This window comes from Nanorana parkeri, unplaced genomic scaffold (assembly GCF_000935625.1).
Source record: "Nanorana parkeri isolate BGI_ZX_2015 unplaced genomic scaffold, ASM93562v1 scaffold371, whole genome shotgun sequence".
NCBI classification, from domain to species: domain Eukaryota; kingdom Metazoa; phylum Chordata; class Amphibia; order Anura; family Dicroglossidae; genus Nanorana; species Nanorana parkeri.
In genome coordinates this window covers 1,230,462-1,237,171 of record NW_017306639.1, presented here as the reverse complement: position 1 = coordinate 1,237,171, position 6,710 = coordinate 1,230,462, and positions in this window count along the sequence as shown.

Sequence of the window (6,710 nt, the reverse complement as noted above, 5' to 3'; positions counted from 1 at the left end):
CGGTGTGGCCCCGTCCTGTCCACCACCCCCCCCCCCCCGGGTAACACTGACCCTCCCCTCTGGCTGAGAGTCCCGGGTGATAATGCTGCCAAATTACACACTGGCTTTGACTCGCAATTTTAGAGTATGTACAAACGGGAATATTATATACAATGAGGGGAATTTATCATAACTGGAGCAGATCTGCATGGCAACCAATCAGCTTCTCGCTTCAGTTAGGATAGGAAAATGAAAAGAGAGAAGCTGATTGGTTGCCGTGCACAGCTTTGTCTGCACCGGTTTTGATAAATTCCCCCCAATGTATCTATATTCCTGTCACTCTGCATACAATGTATTTGGGGTGAGCTGAGCACCTATGAATATTTGGGGGTCTGTGGTGACTGAATCTGATCACTTCCTATGGAACTGTTATGTGTTCAATTTGTCAGTTTTAAAACGATGAGCAGCCGACTCGTATTGGTATCAGATTGTATGTAGAGTCTGATTGTTATTTACCATCAATCATATAGGGAGAGAATATATCCCTTGTATACACAGAGCCCATATAACAGGCAGACCCCTTATACCCCTTGTATACACAGAGCCCATATAACAGGCAGACCCCTTATACCCCTTATATACACAGAGCCCTTATACCATGCAGACCCCTTATACCCCTTGTATAGACACCCTTACTTTCCTATGGAACTGTTATGTGTTCAATTTGTCAGTTTTAAAACGATGAGCAGCCGACTCGTATTGGTATCAGATTGTATGTAGAGTCTGATTGTTATTTACCATCAATCATATAGGGAGAGAATATATCCCTTGTATACACAGAGCCCATATAACAGGCAGACCCCTTATACCCCTTGTATACACAGAGCCCATATAACAGGCAGACCCCTTATACCCCTTATATACACAGAGCCCTTATACCATGCAGACCCCTTATACCCCTTGTATAGACAGACCCCTTATACCAGGCAGACCCCTTATACCCCTTGTATAGACAGACCCCTTATATCATGCAGACCCCTTATACCCCTTGTATAGACAGTTCCCTTACACCATGCAGACCCCTTATACCCCTTGTATACACAGACCCCTTACACCAGGCAGACCCCTTATACCCCTTGTATACACAGACCACTTAGACCAGGCAGACTCCTTATACCCCTTGTATAGACAGAGCCCTTATACCATGCAGACCCCTTATACCCCTTGTATACACAGACCCCTTATATCATGCAGACCCCTTATACCCCTTGTATAGACAGAGCCCTTATAACAGGCAGACCCCTTATACCACTTGTATACCAGGCAGACTTCTTACATTAGCTTGTCATGTCTGTGGCCACCTTTAGGGGTTAATGTTTCCTGTGGTGTACGTTGCTCTGTAACATCCCACAAAAGGTATCTCTCTATCTCCCCTCTGATCAATGTTTTTATACAATGTTACTTTGTATCTCTCTATCTCCCTCTGATCAATGTTTATATACAATGTTACTTTGTATCTCTCTATCTCCCTCTGATCAATGTTTATAAACAATGTTACTTTGTATCTCTCCATCTCCTTCTGATCAATGTTTATAAACAATGTTACTTTGTATCTCTCTATCTCCCCTCTGATCAATGTTTATAAACAATGTTACTTTGTATCTCTCTATTTCTCCAAACACTGTATCAGATGGTCCATTTTTACAGCAGCAACTTCTACAGCTTCTGTATTCACACAGCAACCCCCCGCTGTAATTTTGACAGTAAGGAATTTCTGGCAGGTACAAGGAAGGTGTGGGGTTGGGGGATATTAAAATGATGCAGTCTGTCAGTAGTTTTAACAGTTCTTTTTTTTTAGAGCCCTTCCTGTAACATGCAGTTTATTAATTGAGAGTAGATCTGTTATTGCTCCACTTCCTTTGAAAGTGTGATAACACTGTTGGTGTTGTGGTGAAATCGAACAGTAGAGTTTTAAATGGTTTTTAAGTAGGAGAATAATATATTAAAGTCAAACTCCAGCCGACACTTTTCAAACATGTTTTTTTCATGCAATAGGTGTGTTTTTTTTCTTCTTTTAGAAAAAGGATTAACGCCCTGCACTTCCTTATCGGCCAGAAGGTATGTACAGATACCAAGTACTGTATGTGGTACAATTACATGCGCAGATAATATTCCAGCTCCAAGACTAGAGAAAACCTCAGAAGTTAGGAGGCGGCTGTCATTTATAAGAAGCATTGGCCATGGGGCTCCTGGGATTTTGGCATCCCTGTTCTTAATGTATGATTTGTTATATATATATAAGGGATCCACCAATACCATTTTTTTCAGACCAAGTACCAATACTTGTCCTCACAGATACAAGTCCTGATACATTATTGTTTAGTGTCATGTGACAGTTTTTCTAAAACAATACAGACCAATGATTTCAGGACAGTTGTGGAGAACCGGGGCCCAGTCACAGCTGCAACCCTGGTACTTCTCGTGAAAATGTCATGTGTCGGCACTGGCATCGGCACTGGGATCTGAACTGTATCTGGGCATCCTAAATTTCTGGTAAAAAGGACCTGAGCAATTGATATTGTAGCGTCCAGTGGCGTAACAATCACCATAGCGACCCAGGCGGCGGCTATGGGGCCCCGGGGCACAGGGTTCCCCTGATGCCGCGCGGGCCGCCTTGGGCGTTATGGCATCTCAGGCTGCTGGCTGTCACTGCGCCTGTGAGGGGAAACACGCAGCCATTCACATGTGCAGTGGCACGTACCTCCTCACCGCTGCCGAGTCGATGACAACCAGCAGCTTCGGAGGAGGTGGCTGGGCCCGTCGTCGGCAGCGATGGAGGAGGCGGGGCCCAGCGATCGAGGAGGCAGGTCTTAGCAATGGGGAGGCATGTCCGGCGATCGAGGAGGTCGGGCCCAGCGATGGAGGAGGTGGGGCCCGCAAGCGATCGTGGAGGAGAAGGAGGCGGACAGAGGATCGGCCAGACAGGTAAGAGGGCCTCACCGCCCACCTGAGACACTGCAGAGCTCACCATGGAGCGTCTATGGTGGGCTCTGCAGGGTCACCCTCAGGTGGGCTGTTTGGGTTATCAGGTGGACTTTTCTAGAAATCACAGGGCCCCATACAAGATTTTGCTATGGGGCCCTGTGATTTCTAGTTACGCCCCTGGTAGCGTCCCTTTAAGGTTAACACAAAACAAGGTAGAGATTGCCCCCAAAGCTGATAATACTCCGATTCACCAGATTAGAAATATATGTGTGAATGTCCCAACAATCACTGTATCCAGTTGGTGGATCGGGGTGTCCCTGGCTTTGGGGGGGGTTTAGATTATTTGGTGCATATATTATACCAGCTTCTGGTGGTGAGGTGGTCACAGTATGTCCGACATCAGGAATTATATACAGTGAAGAGCTGCACACAGTGGGAATAGGGAGGAATGTAGATCTGCTGATGGCACACAACGTGAAAGCAAAGTACAATCCGACCTATAATTATCCTGTGGGAATTTCCCAGGACGGTGCTGCAGCGCTATCTTCTCTCTCTGTCTGGGGGTTACAGATCTCATGCTGGCTATTAAAGTGCCCCATACAAGGGCCAGTGAGGGCCACATACACGGGCCAGTAAAGAGCCGAATACAGGGGCCATTGCGGGCCCCATACAAGGGCCAAAAAGGGGCCTTATTTGTGTGCCAGTAAAGAGCCTCATACAGGGGCAAGTAAATGGCCCCTACAGGGGCAAGTATAGGGCCCCATACAAGGGCCAGTGAGGGCCCCATACTTTATATCTTCTTTGAATAGGTTATTCCCTCATTTTTCGGATATCCCCCTGTAACATAGTTGTGTTACCCAATACAAGGGCCATTGAGGGCCCCATAGAGGGGGCAGTAAAGAGCCCTATACAGGGGCCATTGAGGGCCCCATATAGGGGCAATTAATTGACCTCATACAGGGGCCAGTGAGGGCCCTATACAAGGGCCAGTGAGGGCCCCATACTTTATATCTACTTTAAATAAGTTATTCCCTCATTGTTCTGATTTCCCTCTGTAACATAGTTTTATTACCCCATACAAGGGCCAGTGAGGGCCACTAAAGAGCCCCCATACAGGGGCCAGTAAGGGCCCCATACAGGAGCAAGTAAAGGGCCCCATACTGTATATGTACTTTGAATATGTTATTCTTTCATTTCCCTGATTTCCCTTGTAACATGTTTTTTTAACCTGTTGATCCTGCCAGAAGATCGGCTATTCTTCAACTGGCTAGAACAGATCAAGCTGACAAAGTGTGCCTAATCCTTCTTTTTCTAAAATAAGAAAAAAAAACACCTATTGCATGAAAAAAACATCTGTTTGAAAAGTGTCGGCTGGAGTTTGACTTTAATATATTTGTCTCCTACTTAAAATCCATTTAAAACTCTACTGTGCGATTTCACTACAACACCAACAGTGTTATCACACTTTCAAAGGAAGTGGAAAAATAACAGATCTACTCTCAATTAATAAACTGCATGTTACAGGAAGGGCTCTAAAAAAAAAGAACTGTTAAAACTACTGACAGACTGCATCATTTTAATATCCCCCAACCCCACACCTTCCTTGTACCTGCCAGAAATTCCTTACTGTCAAAATTACAGCGGGGGGTTGCTGTGTGAATACAGAAGCTGTAGAAGTTGCTGCTGTAAAAATGGACCATCTGATACAGTGTTTGGAGAAATAGAGAGATACTATACAAAGTAACATTGTGTATAAACATTGATCAGAGGGGAGATAGAGAGATACAAAGTAACATTGTGTATAAACATTGATCAGAAAGAGATGGAGAGATACAAAGTAACATTGTTTATAAACATTGATCAGAGGAGATAGAGATACAAAGTAACATTGTGTATAAACATTGATCAGAGGGGAGATAGAGAGATACAAAGTAACATTGTTTATAAACATTGATCAGAAGGAGATAGAGAGATACAAAGTAACATTGTTTATAACCATTGATCAGAGAGAGATAGAGATACAAAGTAACATTGTTTATAAACATTGATCAGAGGGAGATAGAGAGATACAAAGTAACATTGTTTATAAACATTGATCAGAGGAGATAGAGATACAAAGTAACATTGTTTATAAACATTGATCAGAGGGAGATAGAGAGATACAAAGTAACATTGTTTATAAAAATGTATTTCTGTTTTAAACTAATTGTATATCTAAATTAACCCATATTAGCTTTCAGTTGACCCTAAGCAGCCCTAATTAACCCCTTCCTCTTCATTATATTTCCCTAGCTATTGATATATAAACTTTGTTTTTGTTGTTATTTATTTTTCATCTGTAAATTCCTTTGAAATGCTTTGTACCAGAATCACAATTTTAGTGTCATTTTAAATGGGACAAATGATATGATGAAATTTTTATAAGTTATCTACAACAACAATGTTCAAATTTAAAAAAAATTTATTTCTTAGTTTTATTTTAGTTTTTTTTTTTATGGCTCGCTTAAAAAAATATTTTTTGCCAAACAATATCACCAAAGGTTATCCTTGTTTGGCCTTAAAAAACATTTATGCATTATATGTATGTTATCTTAAGTAATGATCAAATTATTGCTGAATCAACAGGCCCGTAGAGGAAATATAAGAATCGCTCGGGGTCTATGGGATGGAGCGGGAAGGGAGAGTACAGGGGTGAGGGCTGAACTGGACAACCTATAATAAAAGACTTACAACATACATAATTGTCCTGCCTAGACAGCCATTAACAAGTACCACTGAAACCAGCTATTAGCGTGTTGGAAGTTCATTTCAACCGGAATTTCCTGTTGCTGGCAGTCATCTTGAAATCTTAATGTATATAATTAACATTAGGAAGGTTCTAAAGGCAAAGGTAATAATTATAAAGCCTCAGGGATGAGCACAGATGGCCCATTCTTTCACCAAGAGCCACTACCTAGTTCAGGATTAGGGAAAGCAAAGCGTAGAATAGACCCGGATGGGCATGGCGCAGGCCCTGGTTTCACCAGCAGGTGGCACTGAAAGTACAAACCCTTCACCCAACTCTGCCCAGGACAGCGGAGGACCAGGAACGCCCTCTGTCACTACATGCAGGGTCCCATAAAATGGGACTTCTGTATAATACTCACCTCTTATGCTATGAATGGGGGCTTAGTGACCCCCCCATGTGCCTTCTTGCACGCGGGTGTTGAAGGAACTCGGCAGGTAGGTTGTACTGGGTACATCTTGGAGAACTAAGCTGAGATCTTCTGTGGATGTCGGCTGCCTCAAATCCTTCTGTCTCTTCATATAATCCCTAGACTCCATGATGATTAGATCCGGGCTCTGTGGGGGCCCAAACCATTACTTCCAGGACTCCTTGTTCTTCTTAATGACATTGGCTGTATGTTTGGGGTGGTTGTCCTGCTGCAGAATAAATTTGGGGCCAATCACACGCCTCCCTGATGGAATGGTATGATGGATAAGTATCTGCTTGTATTTCTCAGCATTGAGGACACCATTGATCCTGACCAAATCTCCAACTCTATTGGCAGAAATGCGGCCCCAGATTGCATGGAACCTCCACCATGCTTCACTGTTGGTGCAGACACTCATCATTGTACTGGACTGATGAGTCAAAATGTAAAATATTTGGCTGTAGCAGGAGTGAGTTTGTTCGGTGAAGGGCTGGAGAGTGGTACAATAATGAGTGTTAATAACAAACTCAAGAAGGTAGACCTCAGGCTCAT